At 41.5% G+C, this 26,454-nt stretch overlaps 2 long non-coding RNA genes across 3 annotated transcripts in view; both read right to left on the reverse strand.

Moving 5' to 3' along the window:
- Window positions 1–25,687, reverse strand: part of LOC309645373 — a 247,706-nt gene extending 222,019 nt beyond the window's left edge. For both annotated transcript variants that reach the window (XR_014254831.1, XR_014254832.1), the window contains exons 1-2: window positions 15,656–25,687; window positions 15,141–15,240 (exon numbers count right to left, since the gene is read on the reverse strand). This is a non-coding gene — a long non-coding RNA (uncharacterized lncRNA). The remainder of the gene's footprint in view (window positions 1–15,140; window positions 15,241–15,655) is intronic.
- LOC309645405 overlaps window positions 1–26,454 on the reverse strand; it is a 925,297-nt gene that overhangs the window by 673,097 nt on the left and 225,746 nt on the right. The gene's annotated exons all lie outside the window — the stretch shown is intronic.

Genomic DNA, 26,454 nt, shown 5'->3' on the forward strand with positions numbered 1-26,454 from the left:
CTTATATTTATATTTACTTTTTATAATAAGGATAGTTTAAGGGACCTTTAGGACACAACATCAAGCACACTATTCACATTATAGGGGTCCCATAAGGAGAAGAGGGAGAAAGGGGCAGAAAACTTATTTTGATGAAAGAATGGCTGAAAACTTCCCTAACCTGAAGAAAGAAACAGACATCCAGGTCCAAGAAGTACAGAGAGTCCCAAACAAGATAAATCCAAAGAGACCCACACCAAGACATATGATACTTTAAATGGCAAAAGTTAAACATAAAGAGAGAAGTTTAAAGGCAGCAGGAGAAAAACAGTGTTTCATACAAGGAAATTCCTATAAGGCTATCACCTGATTATTCAGCACAAACTTTGCAAGCCGGAAGGGAGTAGCATGATATATTTAAAGTGCTGTGGGGGGAAAAACCTACAACCAAGGATACTATACCCAGCAAGCTTATCATTCAGAACTGAAGGAAAGATAAAGAGTTTCCCAGAAAAGCAAAAACTAAGAGTTCATCACCACTAAATCAGCCCTATAAGAAATATTAAAGGGTCTTCTTTAAGCAAAAAAGAAAAGGCCATAACAAGAAATAAGAAAATACATGAAGGAAAAAATCTCACTTGTAAACGTAACTATACAACAAAGGCAGTGAATCAACCACTTAAACTAGTACAAAAATTAAAGGACAGTAATTGTAAAGTCAACTATAACTAAAATACACAGTTAAAGGATACACATAAAGATGTAAAATATGATACCAAAATATAAAATGTGAAAGGAGAGAGTAAAACATTACAGATAAATGGAAATATATCTTGTGTTCACGGATTAGAAGGATTAATAGTGTTAAAATGTCCATACTACCCAAAGCAATATAAAGATTCACTGCAATCCCTATTAAAATACCAATGGCATTTCTCACAGAATTAGAACAAATAATCCTAAAATTTGTATAGAACCACAACAAATAGCCAAAGCAGTCTTGAGTAAAAAGGACAAAGCTGGAGGTATCACCCTCCCTGACTTCAGACTATATTACAAAGCTACAGTAATCAAAACAGTATGGCACTGACACAAAAACTGATACATAGATCAATGGAACACAATAGAGAGCCCAGAAATAAACCTATGAACATATAGTCAATTAATCTACAACAAAGGAGGCAAAAATATACAATGGGGAAAAGAGAGTTTCTTCAATAAGTGGTGCTGGGGGCTTCCCTGGTGGCGCAGTGGTTGAGAATCTGCCTGCCAATGCAGGAGACACGGGTTCGAGCCCTGGTCTGGGAAGATCCCACATGCCACGGAGCAACTGAGCCCGTGAGCCATGACTACTGAGCCTGCGTGTCTGGAGCCTGTGCTTGGCAACGGGAGAGGCCGTGACAGTGAGAGGCCCGCGCACCGCGATGAAGAGTGGCCCCCGCTCGTCACAACTAAAGAAAGCCCTTGCACAGAAATGAAGACCCAACACAGCCAAAAATAAATATAAATAAATAAATAAATTTATAAAAAAAAAAAAAGTGGTGCTGGGAAAACTGAACAGCTACATGTAAAAGAATGAAACTGGAAGTTTTCCCATACCATATACAAAAATTAACTTAAAACAAATTAAAGACTTAAATGTAAGACTTGAAACCATAAAACTCCTAGAAGAAAACATAGGCAGTACGATCTTTAACGTTGGTCTTAGTAGTATTTATTGGATCTGCCTCCTCAGGCAAGGGCAACAACAGCAAAAATAAACAATGGGACCTAATCAAATATAAAAGCTTTTGCACAGTGAAGGAAACCATAAACAAAACAGACAGGCAAGCTACTGAATGGGAAAAGATATTTATAAGTGATATAGCTGATAAAGGGTTAATATCCAAAATACATAAAGAACTCATAAAACTCAATATCAGAAAAAAATACAATTTAAAAAATAGGCAAACGACCTGAATAAGCACTTTTCCAAAGACATGCAGATGGCCAACAGGCACATGAAAAGATGTTCAACATCACTAATCATCAGGGAAATGCAAATCAAAACCATAATGAGATATCAGCTCACACCTTTCAGAATGGCTACTGTCAAAAGGACTACAAATAAGAAGTGTTCGTGAAGATATGGAGAAAAGGGAACCCTTGTGCACTGTTGGTGGGAATGTAAATTGGTACAGCCACTATGTAAAACAGTATGGAAGTTCCTCAAAAAATTAAAAATATAACTACCATACAATCCAGCAATTCCACTCCTGGGTATTCATCCAAAGAAAACAAAAACACTAATTCAAAAAGATATATACACCGCAATGTTCATAGCAGCATTATTTACAATAGCCAAGATATGGAAGCAAGCGTCCATCAACAGATGAATGGATTAAGAAGATGTGGTATGTATATATACATATACATATACATGCAATGGAATACTACTCAACCATAAAAAATGAAAATTTGCCATTTGCGACAATGTGCATTGACCTAGAGGGTATTATGTCTAAGTGAAATAAGTCAGACAGAGAAGGACAGATACTGCATGTTTTCACTTACATGTGGAAACTAAAAAATAAAACAAATGAACAAACATAACAAACAGAAACAGATTCACAGATACAGAGACCAAACTATCGGTTACCTCAGGGGAGTGGGGGGGCAGGGGAAGAGGTCAAGGGTATTAAGAGGTACAAACTACTAGGTATAAAATAAATAAATTACAAGGATATAATGTAGAGCACAGGGTATATATTCAACATTTTATAATAACTTTGTATGGAGTGTAATCTATAAAAATATGGAATTATTATGTTTATACTTGAAACTACTATAATATTATAATTCAGCTATATTTCAATAAAAATTTTTAAGAGAATAGTAATGAGCACAGAATAGATTCACAACAAGTGGTATATGTTAATGATAACAGCTACAACAATTGATACTTTTTACTTGGCAGATACATTTTGTAAGGTTATGTTTCCTGTGTATAACTAATATATGGATATTTATGCCGTAAGATTCAAAATTATTTTTCTGGTCATAAAGAGTGAAACTGAATTGTGCTCTTTTGAACTTAAATCAAATCGTTTTATAAAAAGAAAAGGAAAGCAAGCACATACTCATGGAAGTGCATGCATCTAGGGAAGAGAAGAGAGCTACATTTGGAGAGCAGGAAAAAGCAGAACATGGGGTCCTAAATAGGCACAATGGGAAACCTGTGTCATGGTAACCCAAGATGGGTTTTCAATACAAGAGACATGGAAGCCAAAACAGTGGGTGATGCTTTCCTTTAAAAACAAAGTCAAGTGCCTTGAACTTCTGACCCAGGTGTTCTTTCTGCCTATTTCCTCACTATATTCCTTCACAAAATAAAATTCATTGAAAAGCTAAAACTCTGAAAAATACTTATGGAATATCTCTTGCTTCCAGGACCATTTGAGGCTGCTCTGATTAGAAAACTCACTCTTAGCAATCTACTTTACTTTTCTTACCCTTGAAAAGATAGGCCCCTATCATCTTTGCAGGCCAATATTCTTATGAGACATAATCACTGAGTCCATTTATTGTACATTGACTATACTCTTTAACACCTAGTACAGAAATCTGGTAAGACCACCCTTTGGGAAATCTGGTAATATAACATATGACTGTTTGCAGTTTTTGTTACCCTTTCCTCTGTATATAGGAACTGGCCATAGACTACATAAGATTAGTATATATCTCTAGTTATTTATGCTCATGTAGAATCAGTCCCTAATACTATCAATATGAGGGTCGGGTCAATAGAATGAGTATAATTTTCACTGGGGAACAAAACAGGATATGGTCTAGCCATCTTTCTTTTTGACTTGTATTTCAGTAATTTAAATCTGCCTTTGGGTGAGATAGACATATATCTACTAGCTATCGAGGGCAAAAAGATAGACATTCTCTTGTAAGTTGATAATATGGTTTTGATGTCACCATACTAAGAGCCGTTATTGTACAACTGTCCCTGCTATGAAATCACTGACAGCAGAAATAACTTAATATCAACTGTTCCAAATCAAAGCCATTCTTTTGGTAACTACCAATAGCTTTTGGTAGTTATTCCCACTAATAACCAGAATCATTAAAGCAAGGGATCACAATTATTTACTCCCTGTATCCACATCATTTTTCCATGTCACTTTGAAGCTCTATCATCAAGAGATAGAGTCCGTCCTTTCACTCTTTGAATCTAGGTTGGCCTGGCACTTTGCATTTATCAAAGGAATGTGGGAAGGGAACTTGGGTGTCAATAGATTCTACATGGGAATCCTACATGTCTTTGGCAGTTTCTTTGAAAAAAAAAAAAACTGAACATGTAACTGCCATACAACCTAGCAATTATACACTTGGGCATTAATCCAAGAGAAGTAAAAACTTACATTTGCATAAAAATATACACGCAAAAGTTTATGGAGGTTTTATTTATGACAGACAAAGATTGGAAACAACCCAGAGGTCCTTCAGTGGGTCAGTAGCTATACAAACTGTGATACATCCATACCATGGAATACTACTCAACAATAACAAAGAATAACACACCAAGACACATATTAATCAAACTATCAAAAATTAAATACAAAGAAAAAATATTAAAAGCAGCAAGGGAAAAACACCAAATAACATATAAGGGAATCCCCATAAGGTTAACAGCTGATCTTTCAGCAGAAACTCTGCAAGCCAGAAGACAGTGGCAGGACATACTTAAAGTGATGAAAGGGAAAAACCTACAACCAAGATCACTCTACCAGGCAAGGATCTCATTCAGATTCAATGGAGAAATTAAAACCTTTAGAGACAAGCAAAGGCTAAGAGAATTCAGCACCACCAAAACAGCTTTATAACAAATGTTAAAGGAACCTCTCTAAGCAGGAAACACAAGAGAAGGAAAAGACCTACAATAACAAACCCAAAACAATTAAGAAAATGGTAATAGGAACATACATATCGATAACTACCTTAAATGTAAATGGATTAAATACTCCAACCAAAAGACATAGACTGGCTGAATGGATACAAAAACAAGACCCATATATATGCTGTCTACAAGAGACACACTTCAGACCTAGGGACACATACAGACTGAAAGTGATGGGATGGAAAAAGATATTCCATGCAAATGGAAATCAAAAGAAAGATGGAGTAGCAATTCTCATGTCAGACAAAGTAGACTTTAAAATAAAGACTATCACAAGAGACAAAGAAGGACACTACATAATGATCAAGGGATCAATCCAAGAAAAGGATATAACAACTGTAAATGTTTAGGCACCCAACATAGGAGCACCTCAATACATGAGGCAAATGCTAACAGCCATAAAAGAGGAAATCGACAGTAACACAACCATAGTGGGGACTTTAACACCCCACTTTCACCAATGGACAGATCATACAAAATGAAAATAAATAAGGAAACACAAGCTTTAAATGATATATTGAACAATATGGACTTAATTGATATTTATAGGACATTCTATCCAAACACAACAGAATAAACTCTCTTCTCAAGTGCTCATGGGTCATTCTCCAGGATAGACTATATCTTGGGTCACAAATCAAGCCTTGGTAAATTTAAGAAAATTGAAATAGTATCAAGTATCTTTTCTGACAACAATGCTATGAGACTAGATATCAATTACAGGGAAAAAAATCTGTAAAACATACAAACACATGGAGGCTAAACAATACACTACTTAATAACCAAGAGATCACTGAAAAAATCAAAGAGGGAATCAAAAAATACCTAGAAACAAATGACCCAAAACCTATGGGAGGCAGCAAAAGCAGTTCTAAGAGGGAAGTTTATAGCAATACAATCCTACCTCAAGAAACAAGAAACATCTCAAATAAACAACCTAACCTTACACCTAAAGCAATTAGAGAAAGAAGAACAAAAAACCCCAAAGTTAGCAGAAGGAAAGAAATCATAATGATCAGATCAGAAATAAACGAAAAAGAAAAGAAGGAAACAATGGCAAAGATCAATAAAACTGAAAGCTGGTTCTTTGAGAAGATAAACAAAATTGATAAACCATAAGCCAGACTCATCAAGAAAAAAAGGGAGAACACTAAAATCAATAGAATTAGAAATGAAAAAGAAGTAACAACAGACACTGCAGAAATTCAAAGCGTCACGAGAGATTACTACAAGCAGCTATATGCCAATAAAATGGACAACCTGGAAGAAATGGACAAATTCGCAGAAAAGCATAACCTTCCAAGATTGAACCAGGAAGAAATAGAAGATATAAACAGACCAATCACAAGCACTGAAATTGAGACTGTGATTATAAATCTTCCAACAAACAAAAGCCCAAGACCAGATGGCTTCACAGGCGAATTGTATCTAACATTTAGAGAAGAGCTAACACCTATCCTTCTCAAACTCTTCCAAAATATAGCAGAGGGAGGAACACTCCCAAACTCATTCTATGAGGCCACCATCACCCTAATACCAAAACCAGACAAAGGTGTCACAAAGAAAGAAAACTACAGGCCAATATCACTGATGAACATAGATATAAAAATCCTCAACAAAATACTAGCAAACAGAATCTAACAGCACATTAAAAGGATCAATCACCATGATCAAGTGGGGTTTATCCCAGGAATGCAAGGATTCTTCAATATACACAAATCAATCAATGTGATACACCATATTAACAAATTGAAGGAGAAAAACCTTATGATCATCTCAATAGATGCAGAAAAAGGTTTTGACAAAATTCAACACCCATTTATGATTAAAAACTCTCCAGAAAGTAGGCAAAGAGGGAACTTTCCTCAACATAATAAAGGCCATATATGACAAACCCACAGCCAAAATCATCCTCAATGGTGAAAAACTGAAGCCATTTCCTCTAAGATCAGGAACAAGACAAGGTTGCCCACTCTCACCGCTATTATTCAACATAGTTTTGGAAGTTTTAGCCACAGCAATCAGAGAAGAACAAGAAATAAAAGGAATCCAAATCGTAAAAGAACAGGTAAAACTGTCAGTGTTTGCAGATGACATGATACTATACATAGAGAATCCTAAAGATGCTACCAGAAAACTACTGGAGCTAATCAATGAATTTGGTAAAGTAGCAGGATACAAAATTAATGCACAGAAATCTCTTGCATTCCTATACACTAATGATGAAAAATCTGAAAGAGAAATTAAGGAAACACTCCCATTTACCACTGCAACAAAAAGAATAAAATATCTAGGAATAAACCTACCTAAGGAGACAAAAGACCTGCATGCAGAAAACTGTAAGACACTGATGAAAGAAATTAAAGATGATACAAACAGATGGAGAGATATACCATGTTCTTGGATTGGAAGAATCAATATTGTGAAAATGACTATACTACCCAAAGCAATCTACAGATTCAATGCAATCCTTATCAAATTACCAATGGCATTTTTCACAGAACTAGAACAAAAAAATTTCACAATTTGTATGGAAACACAAAAGACCCCGTATAGCCAAAGCAATCTTGAGAAAGAAAAACGGAGCTGGAGGAATCAGGCTCCCGGACTTCAGACTATACTACAAAGCTATAGTAATCAACACAGTATGGTACTGGCACAAAAACAGAAATATAGATCAATGGAACAGGATACAAAGCCCAGAGATAAACCCACACACATACGGTCACCTTATCTTTGATAAAGGAGGCAAGCATATACAATGGAGAAAAGACAGCCTCTTCAATAAGTGGTGCTGGGAAAACTGGACAGCTATACATAAAAGAGTGAAATTAGAACACTCCCTAACACCATACACAAAAATAAACTCAAAATGGATTAAAGACCTAAATGTAAGGCCAGACACTATAAAACTCTTAGAGGAAAACACAGGCAGAACACTCTATGACATAAATCACAGCAAGATCCTTTTTGACCCAGCTCCTAGAGAAATGGAAATAAAAACACAAATAAACAAATGGGACCTAATGAAACTTAAAAGCTTTTGCACAGCAAAGGAAACCATAAACAAGATGAAAAGACAACCCTCAGAATGGGAGAAAATATTTGCAAATGAAGCAACTGACAAAGGATTAATCTCCAAAATTTACAAACAGCTCATGCAGCTCAATATGAAAAAAACAAACAACCCAATCCAAAAATAGGGAGAAGACCTAAATAGACATTTCTCCAAGGAAGATATACAGATTGCCAACAAACACATGAAAGAATGCTCAACATCATTAATCATTAGAGAAATGCAAATCAAAACTACAATGAGATATCACCTCAGACCAGTCAGAATGGCCATCATCAAAAAATCTATAAACAATAAATGCTGGAGAGGGTGGGGAGAAAAGGGAACCCTCTTGCACTGTTGGTGGGAATGTAAATTGATACAGCCACTATGGAGAAGACTATGGAGGTTCCTTAAAAAACGAAAAATAGAACTCCATATTACCCAGCAATCCCACTACTGGGCATATACCCTGAGAAAACTGTAATTCAAAAAAAGTCATGTACCACAATGTTCATTGCAGCTCTATTTACAATAGCCAGGACATGGAAGCAACTTAAGTGTCCATAGACAGATGAATGGATAAAGAAGATGTGGCACATACATACAATGTAATATTAGTCAGCCATAAAAAGAAACAAAATTGAGTTATTTGTAGTGAGGTGGATGGACCTAGAGTCTGTCATACAGAGTGAAGTTAAGTCAGAAAGAGAAAAACAAATACCGTATGCTAACACATATATATGGAATCTAAAAAAGTAAAATAAAATGGTTATGAAGAACCTACGGGCAGGACAGGAATAAAGACACAGACGTAGAGAATCAATTTGAGGACATGGGGAGGGAGAAGGGTAAGCTGGGACGAAGTGAGAGAGTGGCAGTGACATGGACTTATATATACTACCAAATGTAAAATAGATAGCTAGTGGGAAGCGCTGCATAGCACAGGGAGATCACCTCGGTGCTTTGTGACCACCTAGAGGGGTGGGATAGGGAGGATGGGAGGGAGATGCAAGAGGGAGGAGATATGGGGATATATGTATATGTATAGCTGATTCGCTTTGTTATAAAGCAGAAACTAAGACACCATTGTAAAGCATTGATACTCCCATAAAGATGTTAAAAAATAAATAAATAAAAAATAGTAAAAAATAAAACAATAACAATGAATAAACTATTAATTCATGCAACAACCTTAACGACTCTCTAGAGAATTATACTCAGTGCACAAAGTCAATCCCAAAGTATTACATAATTTATGGTTCCATTTATATAACATTCTTAAAATGACAAAATTATAGAAATTGAGAACAGATTAGTGGTTGCCAGGGATAAAGGAAAGGATGAGGGAACGAGGGAAGTGGACATGGTTATAAAATAAATGGATCTTTGAAAGAAACAAAAATGCTAACTCAAAAAGATACATGCACCCCAATGTTCATAGCAGCATTATTTAAAATTGCCAAGATACGGAAGCAACGTAAGTGTCCATCAACAGATGAATGCATAAAGAAAATGTGGTTATATATACAATGGAATATTACTCAGCCATAAAAAAAGAAGGAAATTTTGCCATTTGCAGCAACATAGATGGACTTGAAGGACATTACGCTAAGTGAAATAAGTCAGACGGAGAAAGACAAATATTATATGATATCACTCATATGTGTAATCTAACAAATACAACAAACTAGTGAATATAACAAAAAAGAAACAGACTCACAGATACAGGAAACAAACTAGTTCTTACCAGTGGGGAGAAAGAAGGGGGGAGGGGCAGAATAGGGGGAGGGGGAGGGGATTAATAAACTACAAGGATATATTGTACAACACGGTGAATATAGCTGATATTTTATAATAACTATAAATGGAGTATAACCTTTAAAACTGTGAATCACTCTATTGTACACTTGTAACATATAATATTGTACATCAACTATACTTCAATTTAAAAAAGAGAAAAAAATGGATGGATCTTTGTGGTGCTAGACATGTATCAAGGTCAGTATCCTGGTTGTAGCATTATACTATAGTTTTGTAAGCCATTACCATGGGAAACTGGATAAAGTGTTCACGAATCTCTCTGTATTATTTCTTGCAACTGCGTATAAATCTACAATTATCTCAAAATAAACATTTCAATTTAAAAAATGAAATAAAAGAACATGGCAGAAGTGATGCTGTGCCAATTCCAAGACAAGGTCTCAAGACTTCACAGTTTCTTATTGGAACCCTAACCAGACCCCATGTGAACAACACTCAGTCCGCTGGAGGATGAGAGACCACGTGAAACAAGAGAAAGCATCCCAACTGAAGCCATCCCAGACCAGCCGGCTCCCAGCCAGCCTAGCAGTCAATTGCAGACACATGACTGAGCCCAGCAGAGACCAGAAGAAAGGCTCACTGGGCCCTGCATACCTGTAAACTGTGAGCTAAGTAAATGCTTGTCAGTTTTAGACACTAAAGTATTGGGTAGTTTGTTACATAATAGAAGTTAACTCATACAAGTCAACGCAACTCATACAAGTCAACGCATTTACATATTTCAAAACCAGTTTATCTTGGAAGATTCCCTAGAAAGTTATTTTGTTTAAAGTTAGATGTTTTGAAATCTCTTATGTCTGAATTGGACATTTCATAAGCCCCATGTTTAAAATCACGTAAAATTATAAGGGTGGTCTAAGACCCTTGACCCTGCCAATAGGAATGTCCTAGGCTTACCTCACTAGGGAGGGGCCCGGCCTTTCATTTAGGCCTGGATCATTGAAAAGATCCTGCACCTTCATTAGAGTTCATCAGACTGCCCCAGCCCAGTGGACAGTCAAAAGCACACAGCTCTGTCCTTAATGAGCTTCATAAAATCGTCACTTCCCAAATAATTGACTTCCAACTCACTGCCACTCAGTCATTATCAAGAGCTCAGTATTTGTGGAAGAGCGTCTGAAGGCTACAGCACCCATTCTATCCTCCTGGTATTCTAAGTGCCATCCTTGAGTTAGGCCACATCACCAGAGAATGAAAGGACCATGCTGATTTGGCCCTCAAAGAATTGCTTATATTGAACTTCACTTTGGCATCCAGTCCACTTTCCTATCCTATGGGACTTAAGAAAAAGCCCATGAAATCCAGTATTGTCTTGGATCTGATGATAGGGCTAGGGGCCTTATCCGCCATGCCTTCATTACCGAGACGAGCAGTGTAACTCTCCTGAGGTTTGGGTTTCCTCCATGGTTCCTGTGGTTCATGTCACTGACATGCCTTCCCACTTGTCTGGGCAGCTCAGAGCCAAACTGAGGGGTTGAGACGCTTGTAAAACAGTGTGTGGCTCAGATCCAGGCATCGTCAGACTTCCTTCTCACCTGTAGCTTCTCTGCCTGCCATTCACCTCAGATCTGAACTGATGGCCTGGACCAAGGGGGTCATCTCAGTGGCCCTGGAGTCTGGCAGAGTTATGAGGAATCACCTGGGTCTAAGCTTACAAATTCAGCCTTGTTCACCTGGTGAGTTACCCACCAAGCAAATCAGCCATGGGCTTTCAGGCATGGGGGAAGTGGAGGGGGAGATAGGGAAATCTGCCATGGTTAAGCCCCTCAATATAGCAGGAATTCTGTATATGCTATTTATCCTCAAAACAACTCGGAGAGTTGGGAATTATCATCTGCATTATCCAGATGAGGAACGTGAGCGTCAGAGAAACCGTGACTCACCTAGAAATTGCACAGCTGACTGGCAGCAAAGCCAGGAGGCAAACTGGAGTCTAATTCTTAAGTCCATGTTCTTTCCTCTAGACTAGGATTGGCAAACCAGGACCCACAGACCCAACCCAGCCTGCCCCCTGTTTTCGTAAATAAAGTCTGATTGTAGCACAGCCACGCCCACTTGTTTACATATAGTCTGTGGCTGCTTGCACACGGCAATAGCAGAGTTGAGTAGCGGCCCGCAGAGACCACGTGACCTAGTATCTTCACTACACATTCCTTTACAGAGAACGTTTGCTGACCATTGCTCGAAGCAAAGCGCTCTAGACAAATGACCCTTGTCTTAAAGAAGAGCCATCAGAATCACCTGCGGGGGTGGGGGGGGGTGTTCTTAGAAATGCAGATTTCCAGGCCCCCTTATGCCTCCCAAGTTAGACACCTCCAGGTTGGAAGCTTGAATCTGCACTTTTAACACACACTTCCCTCCCCCACACCACCACCACCACCGCCGAGTGCTTCTGACAGCCCCTGAAGTTCATGAACTACAGCCCAGCCCAGGGACTTAATGTCCCCAACAGCCCTTGACCTGACTGTAGGTTTGCAAACTCGGGAGCTTCCAGGGTGAAATCTGCAACTAGTCCTTGTACACAGAGGGTAAGGAGAGACCGCCCCAGACTGGCAGGTGGCAAGGGAACTTACATACGAGGCTTGTCTTGTGCGCGGCAAGATAGTGGATCTCCTTCCCCACCCACCAGAATCTTAAAGCTTATGTCGAGGTCTTAGCAGGGTTCAGTCACACACAACCATCCAGATGATCTAAACGCACACTACTCTCTCAAGGCTGTGTCCTTGGAACAGCTCCCATTGTGGGAACAGTGGGCAGAACGCACATTCCAAGGACAGGGGAGGGGTGAGGAGCCTCTAATTGCCCGGGTCCAGCTCAAGGGTCAACCTGCAGTCACGTCCTCTCAATGACCTCCTCCCACACTGATGGGCATTAAGAGATAACTACCCCAGCTCCCTTGTTCCTTGGGGGAGGGAGAGCAGCAATGAGGTTTGTTCTGCACTGGCTCCCAAAGATCCCCAGCAGGGCCGAGCCCCAGCTGCCCGCAGTGGTAATTTTCTCAACCCTGCACCCTTTACTGCCATCTTTCCCCCCACCCCCCGTCTCGCTTTCCCTCCCCTACTGGTGCTTCTGGGATCACCTCCTAAACACACTCCTTGGCCTCGAATCCTCTCAGGGTCTGCTCCTGGGAGGCCCCCTCAAAAGAGACAAGAGCCAGAGACATTGAGATAATTATAAATCTTGGTTAGATTTTAAAATGCCACAGATGCAAGTAATAATCATTGCATTCCTACCAGGGATCAAGTTCTAACACACACTCCCCTCCCCCACACCACCACCACCACCGCCCAGTGCTTCTGACAGCCCCTGAAGTTCATGAACTGTCCACCCCCAAAGAACCCCCAAAGTTCTGTGCTTGCCCCAGAAAGGGCACAGGGTAGGAAAGAGTGAGGGGCAGGAGGAAGAACCAAGCTGCAGAAACGAATGAGATATGGTCCCCACCTCAGACAGAGTTGACAATTTAATTGGGGCCAGGGGAGCTGACCTACGATAACACAGAGAAATAGAGAAAGCAGGAAACAGAAGATGCATCAAGCCAGCCTTAGGTCTCCAGATTAGACCCTTGCATTTTACACTAGAAGCAGGGGCCACCACCAGCCACTGTTCCCTGAAGCGCAGGTCCACCAAGCCTCCTGAGTCTGAAGGCAGCAAAGACTATAAAATGTTTCCACAGGTCATTATTATTTTTCACCCTCAAAAGAGCCTTGTAGGTAAATGGGAGTAGTATTATCATCATTCATGCCATTTTCCATGTCAGGGAAACATGAGAGGTCCAAACGTGTACAAGTCAGAGCAGAACCAGCTCACAAGTCCTGCTGCTGCTCTGTGTTGCCGCAGACTTATTTGAGGGTTGAAGTCAGCCAGGACCCCATTCTGCTAGGAGTTTTCTCGGCTAAGCTAAACTGTTGATTTCCGCTGAGGGAATACATAAGACACCACCCTGGCCCCAGCCAGCTCCGAACCCCGGGGAGCGGAACATCTCCAGAAGGAAGGGTTCCTGGCGGCTCAAGTCTGAGCCCAGCTGAGAATGGAGACTGAGTCTCCACCTCAGGAAGTGGGATTTTCCCAGCTCACCTCCTAACCTCACCTACCAAAGCTCGTGTTTTCTACCTCTTTACCTGCACACCCCTAGTCTGGCCTGGCCCCTCTACTCCCAGCGGACACCTCCTGCCCCCAGGGAACCAGAGGGATAGCAGAATTCTGGTTTCCATATCAACACCGCCAGGTTCACAAGGCAGCGAGGGCCTGCCTTTTCACTCAGCTCAGTGTAACTGTCAGTGGCCATGGTAATTTCAAGTCAGCCTATGAGGTTAATTTGCCTGCTGCTTTCTCTGCACAGAAGCCCCCAGCATGGAAGAAAGGTGAGTCATCAGCCCAAACCACCCCATTAAGCCAGGATCAAATCCAGTGGTCCTGAGTTTTCCCACTCACACCTGAGGAGGCCCATTAAATGGTCCATCATCTGAAAATCAATCCACGATCTCTGAGTATCTCATGGGCAGCATTGGAGGGTGCATGTAACATCCAGCCTTAGCCAGCATGTGCTGATACTCCAGTAAGGGCTGGGGCTCCCCAAGTCCTCTCTCTCCACCCTGCCCCCAGGTTAAAGGGGGGTAGACAGGAAGGGGAGACACAGGCACCAGCTCCAAGGAGGGAGCCAGGGAGTTCGACCTGCATGGGTGGTTGGTTACCAGGAAACACTGGTCCTTGTGTCCAAGTTCCAGTTCAGAGGGAGTTTTGACAGCCTCCTTGGTACCTATCAGAGCCGAGTCCTGACAGGCAAGAGTGGTCTTCCCAACAGGAGTACCCTGCCCTCCCCAAGCCTTCAAATACTTGCTCCAAGGTCTGCCTTATAATGAGATCTTCTTCACGGCCAGAGTCTCAATTAAAAGACCCCTCATCTCTGATACTGGCCCTGCTTGGGGGCTCCGGAGACACCGGCTGCTCTACTGCTCCGCAGCTAAAGTCTGGGCTGCCTGCCGGTGCAATGCTCAGAAGGGGGGTGGCTGGTGCAGATTCCTGCCCATGTTCAGGTGAGCGCATGCTCACGGGTGGACAGGTCAGTTACTGGCAGCCAAGGTGAGGGGAGGGCTTTCAGCATAATTTTTAATCCATTGCATTTGGACAACATATTAAAACGTTTACTATGTGGATGGCACATTCCAACATCCTTATTAGAACAAGCGGACCAACAAAGGAGCAAGAGAGCAACTGCCAGCATTGAATTGAATTGAGCACTTTCTACATATTATATTATCTAATCCTAACCACCACCTTATGAAGTAGACTATTTTTTACAGGTAAGGAAACAAGGTTCAGAAGAGGGAAATGACTCACCCAGGGTCACACAGCCAGGAAGCAGTGCTGCTGGAATTTGAACCCAGAACTCTGCGACTCCAAATCCCATCTTGATAATACTGTTCCATGCTGCCTAAACCTGGAAGAGAAAGTTAAAAGGCAATTTTAAAGGCAGCAGTCCACACACAACCACCCTGCATGGGGGATTGGTCAGATTAAAGAGTCTCTCCCATTAAAGGAGATGGGGACAGGGAAAGATGGAAAGTTTGAAGTAAAAAGTGAACCAGAGCCACCTGAAAACCTCAGTGTCACTAAAATGGGATTTCTCTAATCAGAATAAGGCTGCGGACAGGAAAGTCCAGGAAGAGGAGAGTAGTAGGCTGTGATTTCACCTGTCGAATTCAAGCTATCTGTGTAAATAATTTCTGTTGGTCCAGAACCTCGGGAGTTTCGCAGGTGAAATCTGAAACCGGTCCGCATACAAGGAGAGACCGCAGACGGAGGTGGCCACTCCAGATTGGCAGGTAGCCGATTTAATAAGCAAGGAAACTTACTTAGGAAGCTTGTCTCCAGCGCCGCAAGATCTCTGCACCCGCCCATCAGAATCTTAAATGTTTAAATAGAGGCCTTAATGGGGTTCAGCCACGTACACCGTCCAGATGGTCTCAACACCTTACTCTCTGAGGGCTGCGTCCTTGAAAATGGCTCCCACAGTGGGAGTGGCTGGCGGAACTTACATTCCAAGGACGGAGGGGGGAGGGGGGAGGAGCCTCTGATTGCCCTGGCCCAGCTCACAAGTCAACCTGCGGTCATGTCCTCTTCCTGACCTCCTCCAACACCATGGAGCTCTCCATCTGCCCACGACTGTTATGTGCGTGCAAAATAAACACCTGGCAGTAACAGCGAGGGGGTCTGGAGTCAGGATGCTCACTTGGCCTGCATGACCACTGAGAAATTGGGGTCTGGGCTCACGCCATGCCTGTTGGGACTGGGGCGGCGGGGGCGGGGGGCGGTGCTGGAGAGGGGTTGTCCAGCAAGGCCACAGTGAAATGGGGGAGGACACAGCCCATAAGGGTGACATGTGTAGGAATCAAGGCAGAGGAGCTGGTCTGTATAATCAGGAGACTGGTAGCACACAGGGCAGCTGGGAAAAGAAGTGACCAGACTGGGCATAAGGCAAGCCAGGTTTCTCGCTGTCAGAGAAGGAACATACAAATATGGAAAGGAGGGAGGCTAGGAACTAGATTGGAATTGGAGATGTCACCATGAACTCACAATGCTTAATATCTACAGATGAATGTATGACCAGAGTTTAATCATGAAGAAACATCAGACAAAGGGAATAATCTGAGAAACATTCTAGAAAGTATCTGGCCTGTGCTCCTTACAAATGTCAAAGGTATGAAAGACAAAGATATGAAAGACAAAAAACTGAGGGACTATTCCAGACTGAAGTGGACTAAAGAGATGTGACAACTTAATGCAATGCAGGATCCTGGACCAGAAACACAAGGGTGCTTATAAAGGATGTTTATTGAGGTAATTGGCAAGATTTGAATGAATCTGTGGATTGCATAGTATTACTGTATCAATGTTAATGTCATTGTTTTTATATTTCTACTGGGGTCAGGTAAAAGAGTCTTTGGGGAAAATACACACTGAAGTATTGCAATATTTAGAAGTAATTAGCCATGCTATCTGCGCTTACTCTCAAATGGTTCAGAAAAGTACACAGAGAGACACAGAGAGAGAGAAAGAATAAGGCAAATATGATAAAATAGTAACAATTGGAGAATCAGATTAAGAGTATACAGAAATCCTTTGTTCAATTCTTGCAACTTTTCTATAAATTTTAAATTATATGTTAAAAATTTGTAAAGACATTTTATTGTGTTCCATTACTGCAGCCTAGCCTACACTAGCTAATACAGTATGTAACTTTTCTAATAGGAGTTACACTGTATCACTAACATAATAAATATTTATTGAGAGCCCTCTGTGTGCTAGGCACTGTGCAAGGGATATAGAACTAAAGAAGACAGGCATGGTCCCTGCCCTCCTGGAGCTTCCAGTGAGATAAGGTAGATATTAAACAAATTATATAATTTGTATCGCAATTATGGTAAGTGTTGGGAGAAGGCTTTACAACAGGGTGACCTAATCTCATCTGGGAGTGTCAGGGAAGTAATGGTTTCTCCAAAGAAATGGTGTTTAACAGTTAAAGGAAGTTATCCCAGGTAAAAGACATTGACTGCAGTTGAAATAGGAGCGCTTAAGTGTTCAATATCCTATCATGATATTTGCAAGGTCCTGGACCTCCCCAAATGAAACTATTATTTTCTCGTGAAAATGTTAAGAAAATGTCATTGTGTACTCTGAGTCCACCCAAAGATTGTCATTGATATTTGAATAATTTTAAATTCCCTGATTCTATCCTTGCCACATTATAATGTATTATTTATACTGCAACCAGAGAATTCTTTTGAAAACATTGATAAGACAATATCTCTCTCGGCTTCAAACCCTCCAATGATTTTCCGTCTGTATCTGTTATCTATCGCCCCAATAATACTAGATAGCAAACAACCACAAAACCCCAGTGGGATATAACCACGAATATGAGAGGTTCTGCTGATTGGGTTGGGCTCAGCTGATGTTGGTTGGGTTCAGGCAATATACCCAAGGGGTCAGCTGCACGTTGTTAGATCCCTCAGCTGGGATATTGGATTGCCCCAGCCACTGCTCCATAGTTGCATCCTCCAGCAGGCTGGCCAAGGCAGAGGAGCAAGAGTGAGTAAGCCCAATCAGGCAAGTGTTTCTCAAGCCTGCACCTGATTTCTGTTTGCTAACATACCATTGTTGAAAGCAAGTGACACGGCCAGGCCCAGAATCATATGGAAAGGCAGTGCTAATGATGCCAAAATCTTGGCTCTCTGTGCACCGATGCTGAAAAGAAATATGGAGACAGAGTTTTGGAGGAACGAGGAAAATGGCTTTAATCTTTGCCTGGCAAAGGGAGTAACACAGCAGGCTAACACCTCAAGAACTGTGCCCCGCCCCCCCCTTCCCTGGGGAATAGGGAAAGGTTATATAGCCTGGGGCTCATGGTCTGAGGTAAGTAAGTATAAGGCTCAAAGTAACGAAGGTCTTGCATTTCTTTGTTCTGCAAATTCATGGCCAAAGCTGGCATCAGGCGGCTCAGCAACTGGGTCTGATGTCCCTGAAGTTATAGGCCATGACCTTCTTTCTGAAATGAAGAGTGCTACAAGGGAGTGTAGGGGGAGAAGAAATGCCAGGTGCAAAGGGTAATTCACATGGAGTCAGAGAGTAATCAGCTCTGTTAAGGACAAGTCTAGCTACAAGTGTTTGTTAGTAGTAACAGCCTAAGAATAATCAAGATTGCTTAACTCTTTCAGGCCTGTTTATGTTGTTTCCCCAGCCTGTTCGTTGTTCCCTTATTTTTCTTGTTTATCAGAAAAGTCTCATTTCTATTTTTGCTGCAACAGATTCCCCACTGCTAGTTCATTCCCTCCATATCAATGGAGGAAGGGAAATGGGCAGCATTCTTGTCTAGCTAAGGACAAAACTTCAGTTTTGCTCCATTTGACAAACACAAGCTGTCTGGCCCAGGGGCCCATCTATCTCCTACTTCACTAAGTTACATGACAACAGTCATGCATATAAGGAGGAGTGAAGAACTTGGGTCATAGCATCTCACATAGAACAAAATCCAAGTGCCTCACCAAAACCTATATGATCTGGCCCTCCTGACCTCAAATGTCATCTTGCTTTATTGATTGCTAATTTTCAGTGTTTAGCATAGAGCCTGGCACATAATAAGTGCTCAATAAATGTTTCTTCATTGAATGAATGAATGAACGAATGAACATTGTGTTCTTCCCTTGGCATGTGCTGATTAACTGGGCATTAACTTGTCTCTAAAAAATTCAACATGGTTGTTTTCTTCACTTCTTTTTAGTTTCAGTGTATATCATAGATATCATTATGAATTGGGCTTTATTTTAAGGTACTAATTTGATATCTACCCCATAAAGTTTCTGGAAGGGTGATAGCATGCTTGTGCCTCCTTGCAGTAAATACTTTAGAATTAGAGAAGGAAGAGGACTCAGGCTGCAGACAAATCAGAAAAACGATTAGATTGCCCCAAACCATGGTTATTGCAATACCTCTGACAGAATGGCTGAGTTAGGAGCTTGTTATCTCCTGGGATGTTCTGGGACTGTAGTCTAAATTTTGGGAGCCTTGCACAGTTGAGTGGTTTTGGTAAATCCTGTACTCCAACTTGTTTCTTCTGGGAGCATGTTAAAGAGTTACTATGGATTCTAAAGCCCAGGCTGGGGGACTTCCCTGGTGGCATAGTGGTTAAGAATCCACTTGCCAATGCAGGGGACATGGGTTCGAGCCCTGGTCCAGGAAGATCCCACATTCCGTGGAGCAACTAAGCCCGTGCACCACAACTACTGAGCCTGCGATCTAGAGCCCACAAGCCACAACTACTGAGCCCACGTGCCACAACTACTGAGCCCACGTGCCACAACTACTGAAGCCCGCACACCTAGAGCCCATGCTCCGCAACAAGAGAAGCCACCGCAATGAGAAGCCACCGCAGTGAGAAGCCCGCGCACCACAACAAAGTGTAGCCCCCTCTTGCCGCAACTAGAGAAAGCCCGAGCACAGCAACAAAGACCCAACGTGGCCAAAAATAAATAAATAATTTTTTTAAAAAATAAATAAAATTAAAAAAATAAAAATAAAGGCCAGACTGTCACTTCCACATCTGTGTTTGTTCACTCTGTGTCCCCAGCACATCGCTCAGGGGGCAAGAAATAAGTCTTTGTGGAGTGAACGAATGATCCAGGTAAAATGAAGTTAAGATAATGAGAATGAAGAGAGAATATTAAAAATGACAAAAGAGTAGTGGCAGAACTTGGGAACTGATTTGATCAGGGATATAGAGGTGGCCAATGAAGTCAGTGAGCACCTCTGGTTCTTTGGAATCTGGGGGCCCACAAGCCAAATTTGCAAAGTTCTTCAGAAGTCAGGGATGATGTAGTCAATTCTCTTCAATGCCCTGGCCATAATCCCCAAGACCCCTTCCCATTTCTGTGCACATCAGCCTTACTTGCAGTGCTGACACCTACATCTTTGCCAGTGGCCTGCCTTCAGGCTTTTTGTCACTGTGTGTATCCACCCAGCACCTGAGAGTTAATATCCCCCGATGAGTATGGAGGTATAACTATCTCAGCTCCCTCACCCTTTGAGATAAATCTGATGTGTGTGTTTTTCGAGGTCTCTCAAAATTTCCCCATGGAATTAATCTCCAGTTGCCTAGGATGGTAGCTGGATTAATAACTCATTCTCTATTTACTACCTTTCCTTTTTAGATTAACTCCCCATCTACTTGTATTCTTTACAACTCCCAATAAAATGCCTGCACTTGAATCCACAGCTCAGTCTACTCTGCGGGAAACCCACACTAAGACAGATAGGTTGTGAGTAAAGCAATCCTAGTAGGAGAACTAAGCTCCAGCAAGACACATCTTGCAACTCACACGGGACAACTGAAGGGGCCCCCTTCTGCCCCCCCCAACCCAGCGTGTCCCTTTCCCACTCATCCTAAGTCTCATCTCTGAAGATCCCAAAGCGCCCTGAATGTGCAGCTTCGCTATTTATTTCACAGGATGCAGAATCCATTTTTGTTTTCTCTCTTTCCAGACAGTTGGTTTGTTTTAATGGACTGCTCTTCCGCCTGTGCATAATTCTTCTCTAAATTAAATTCTCTCCTCAGCCCCACATAATACACACTGGGCTGTCAGCTCATTACTTTTACATCCTCCCTTGTTCTGTTTATGCAAAGGTTTAATTAACTATGAATTGCTGTGTAGGCAACAGGAAAAAGCCCACCCCCCAGGCGGCTGTGTGACTCAACTCTGTGAGGAAAGAGAAGCAATAGAGTGCTGTGGGAAGGGGCCAGAAGTGAGGAGACAGCATGAAGATTTTCATCCTCTCTCTACCATTTTCAGTGATTCATTAGCTACTAAATATGTATTACGTTGCTGCTGTGCGCTTGTCATCATTCCAGGTGTGAGAGTGGTGAATCAGAGCATGGGCCCTGACCTCACAGAGTTTACAGTCTGCCAGGGGGAATAGACAGATTGTCTTAGGTTATCTATTGCTGTATAACAAATTGCTTCAAACAACAATAAACATTCATTGTGTATCACATTTTCAATTCCAGTATCTCAAATGGGATCACATATGGGTCAGGCACTCAGGAGCAGCTTGACTGGGTGGTTCTGGCTGAAGGTCTCTTGTGAGATTGCAGTTAAAGTCATCTGGGCTGCAGTCATCTGAAGGCTTCACCGGGAAGTCCTTCACATGGACTGTTGGATCCATGCCCAAGGTGGGCCATTCACATGGCTGGCAAGTTCATCCTGGTTGTTGGCAGGAGGCCCCAGTTACTCTTCATGTGGGTCTCTCCCTGAGATGCTTGAGTGTCCCCATGGCAAGGCTGCTGGATTCCCAAAGCAGGGCAGAGTTATGCCCTTTCTGATGTAAGCCTGAAAGTCATACGTCATTTCTTCTACATTCTGTCACACAGACCAGCATGATTCAAAGTAGGAAGAGACTGCACAATGGCATGAATACTGGAAGGTGTGGATCACTGGGTGCCATATTGGAGACTGTCTATCACAATAAGTAAACAAAGAAAGTTGGCAATAATTGCACATTGTGATCAGTGATATTAAGAAAATAGAGTAATGTTGATGGTGACTGGCCAGGGACAGCAGGTTACACAGTGAAGGTAGTCAGGGAAGGCCTCTTTCTAGCTGTGTAAAACAACAAAATTTCCCTAGCCTTTTTTAACCCTCAGTGTACTCATTAATGAAAGGGGAACAATAATCATTCTTAGCTCACAGGGTGGTGTGAGGCTCAAATGGGACCAGAAGTATGAACATTCAATTGTTATTTTACTTTCTGCACTTAAGTGGTTACATTTCTGCTTCCAAAAGACCAGTAACCTTAACTGGGATAGGCGGGTGGTCCCTTTGCTGCCAGCTTCCGAAGGAAAATCCTAAAAACATTTGGGCAGATAACAGAGCTCCTAAGACCCAGCTGAGCTACACAGCCAGCAAAAGAGAAACTTGATTGTTCTCTGGCTTCCAGCTAAGAAAACACATTTGCCTAAAAAATATTTGTCAAGCTCCTGTGTCCTGCATGAGGCTTAGATATTGGCAGGTTTGATTCATCCCTCTGGAGAAGGACATCTCTTTCACAAAATTTCAGCTCAGTCAGTGCTGGATAGAATAAACAAATTCTAGAATTCACAATTCTGGATATAAAAGACAGGCACAGCTGGATTTCCTCTTTTTTCTACCCTGTGTCCTGGGCAGGAAATTAGCATCAGGATCCATTCCCGGAGCTCCCTCTGCTTTATTTTGCCAACTGCTGTACATGTTCAAGCTTCTATCTCCTCGTTAGCAAAAGGAGGTATTCTGACCATCAGCAAAGATAAAATTATGATGATACACAATGCTCAGGATGGTGTAAGAAATGGACAATGTTCTATAGGACTGAAGGGAGTAAAAATTGGTTTGACCAGTCTTGGAGGCAAACTGACAATCGTGGAAATTATTAGAAGAAGCCTTTTTAAAAAGCATACCCTTTAGGGACTTCCCTGGCGGTCCAGTGGTTAAGATTCCACACTTCAAATGCAGGGGGCGCGGGTTTGATCCCTGGTTGGGGAACTAGGATCCCACATTCCGCATGGCATGGCCAAAAAAATGAAAGAAATCAATTTAATAACCTAATTGTAATATAAAGGTGAAATTAAAGGAAAGTAATTTATTTTAGAAAAAAAAATTACCCTTTGAAGGAGCAATTCCACACATGGAATTTATCCTGATGAAATAATTAAGGATGTGTACCAAGTTGTAGGTATTTACATGGAAATATTTCTATAATATTACATTTTTAAAAGAATTTTGCAAGATAATATACACAATATGATCCTATGTTTTTGGAAAAATATATAGATATAGACATTTGATCAACGCAGTGATGAGAGTTCATATTTTAATCTTGCAGACAACAGATTTTTTTTAGCTCACATCAAAAATTTTAAAAAATTGATCATGTAGTAAGTCTCAAAGACAGTCAATAAATTTCAAAGAATTGATATCATAAGTTCATATTCTATGATAGCAATAGAATTCAATTTTTTTAACATCTTTATTGGAGTATAATTGCTTTACAATGGTGTGTTAGTTTCTGCTTTATAACAGAGTGAATCAGCTATACATATACATATATCCCCATATCTCCTCCCTCTTGCGTCTCCCTCCCATCCTCCCTATCCCACCCCTCTAGGTGGTCACAAAGCACCGAGCTGATCTCCCTGTGCTATGTGGCTGCTTCCCACTAGCTACCTATTTTACATTTGGTAGTGTATATATGTCCATGCCACTCTCTCACTTCATCCCAGCTTACCCTTCCCCCTCCCTGTGTCCTCAAGTCCATTCTCTACGTCTGCGTCTTTATTCCTGTCCTGCCTAGAATTCAATTTTAAATCCACAAAATGCTTACTAAAAGGGAAAGTATCATTTTGTGAATTAAGAAACAATCTTTAAGTGACCCATGGGATATAGAGGAAGTCACAAGGGAAATTACAAAATACTGGGAACTGAGAAGCAATGAAAATATTGCATACCAATCTTGTAGTATCCTACAAGCTAAAACAGGACATCAAAGAAAATGTGTAGGCTTAATAAATTATCAAATAAAGAAATATGGCTTAGATTGGGACCTGTAGCTTTATATCTATGCCCCCTCTTTCCTGTAATAATAAAACCTCTGGTTTCTAGGTAGGCACACACACGGCTGCTCAGAATGAAGACCACCCTTCCCAGCCTCTCTCATAGTTAGAATGGCCAGTGCTGAAGTTCTGGCCAGTGGACTGTAAACAAAAGTAATATGTACAGTTTTCTGATCATGTCCTCAAAGTGACTTCTTGACACTTTTCACCTTCCTGCTGATGGAAATATAGACATGGTGGCAGCAGGTTGGCTGTGGTATAGTAAATAATTTGTCTGGTCTTTGTCCCAGGTTCCTGGCATGGAGCTTCAAAGATCCTAGGGATTTCCTGAGTGACAGGAGCATCTCTATTATGCTAATGAAATGACACATGGTGGAACCCTAGAGAGCTTCAGGATAGGGGCTGGTCACTAGAAAGACCAAGCACATGATTAGAGGGCTAAGACTTTTAAGCACCCAACTTCTGGGGAGAGGGCAGTGGGCAGGATATTGAGTTTGATCACGTGGCCAATGATTTAATCAATCTTGCCCATGTAATAAAAACTCTGAACACCAAAGCTCAGAGGAGCTTCCTGATTGGTGCACACACTGATGTGCTGGGAGAGTGATGCACCCTTGAATCCGTGGGCATTGGCCATGGAAGCTCTGCATCAGGACCCTTCTAGACCTCTCCCTACGTGTATCCTTTTGAAATTATAATCATAAATATCATACTTTCAGTGAGTTCTGTGGATCATTCTAGTAAATTATCACCCCTGTGTGGAGTTGTGGGAACCTCCTAGACTGGTAGCCAACTGGTCAGAAGTTCAGGTGGCCTGGGGACCCCCTTGCAGCTGCTGTCTAAAGTGGGGGCAGTCTTGTGAAAGGATGAGCCCGTAACTTGTGGGACTGTATTGCAGTACATCCAATTGGGGTGGATACAGAGTAGCAAACAACTATACCAGTTTTCCCAGTACTGAGGGGTTTCCCTGGGCATGGGACTTTCAGTGCTAAAACCAAGAAAGTCCCAGGCAAACCAGGACAAATCACTCTGTGTTGTGGTGCTTCTAAAGGTATAAGGACAAGGGCAACACCTTGAAGGCTGGTGAAGCAAAAAGACAGAAAGATCCTGAGTCCCTAAGGATTTCATGGAGCAGAACTTCCTCCTTATGGACCTGGATTGGCTACTTCTAGCATTTTACATAAGAAAAAAATATTTGTCCTGTTAAAGCCACTATTTCTGGTAAACACGGACTCACCTAATTTGGGTACCTTAAAGTGGAGTGCTGAACATAACAGAGACAAATATCCATGTGGCTTTAGAATACTAACTGGGTGATGGCCATGTTGACTCAGACATTGCAGGTTGGAAAATTAGTAATCCTTGTTACACGGGGACTAAATATTTGGCAAAATAGTATTGCACTGCTTTGGAAGATAGAACACAGATTCAATGAGGCTATAGTGCTAGAGGAATACATATATAATATATAGAGTATGTTGGTCTGAGTTAGCACTGCTCGTGGTTTTCAGAGAAGAGATATAAATCCTAGAGAAGAGATATATATCCAAAATAAAGCTAGCCAGCTAGCACTGAAGCACACTCTGCCTGCGGTTTACAATCTAAGTTGACTAGGAGTTTATTTGCTTGGGGTTTTTCAGGGTTGAAAATTGCTTCTCTACCCCCAAAATACAGCTATTAGGAGTGATAGCCCTGTAGTGCCATACTTAGTAGGAGATAAAACCATGGCCCCCAAATGTATTCAACACCTTCTTTTAAGAGATGATTTTGCCAGAACATTGGCGCCAGCCTCTAAGAAATGATTAGATGAATGAAGTCTTTGTTTTAGGTGCAACTAGTTAGCTGCCACTAAGTTGAAAGAGAGAGTAACGAGCAAAGCACAGAACTAAATTCAAAACAGAATCTTCAGGTTTAAATTTTTATTTCTAAGAGAAAGAGAGCTGGCTGTGGGTGTTTGACAAAGAATTGACTTGCCATGTACCATCAAGAAGTGGGTTTCAAAATCTTTCTAGTCCACAAGGAGAACGTGCTCTGAATGGCCCGCCTCAGATGTGTCAAGGGAGGATCATGGATAAGAAAGAACATCCAGGGCTTCCCTGGTGGCGCAGTGGTTGAGAATCTGCCTGCCAATGCAGGGGACATGGGTTCGAGCCCTGGTCTGGGAAGATCCCACGTGCCGCGGAGCGGCTGGGCCCGTGAGCCACAATTGCTGAGCCTGCACGTCTGGAGCCTGTGCTCTGCAACAGGAGAGGCCGCGATAGTGAGAGGCCCGCGCACTGCGATGAAGAGTGGCCTCCGCTTGCCACAACTAGAGAAAGCCCTCGCACAGAAACGAAGACCCAACACAGCCATAAAATAAATATAAATAAATAAATAAATAAAAACTGTCAATTCAATCTCAAAAGTATTTCTTAAATCTGGCTTTTCCTATGAATCTGTACCAAAAAGAAAAAGAAAAAGAAAAAGAAAGAACATCCAAAATGGTAATGCCAGACGACATCAAAAGTTGATGAACTA

This window comes from Balaenoptera physalus (assembly GCF_965194825.1).
Source record: "Balaenoptera physalus genome assembly, chromosome: 16".
Classification (NCBI taxonomy): Eukaryota; Metazoa; Chordata; class Mammalia; order Artiodactyla; family Balaenopteridae; genus Balaenoptera; species Balaenoptera physalus.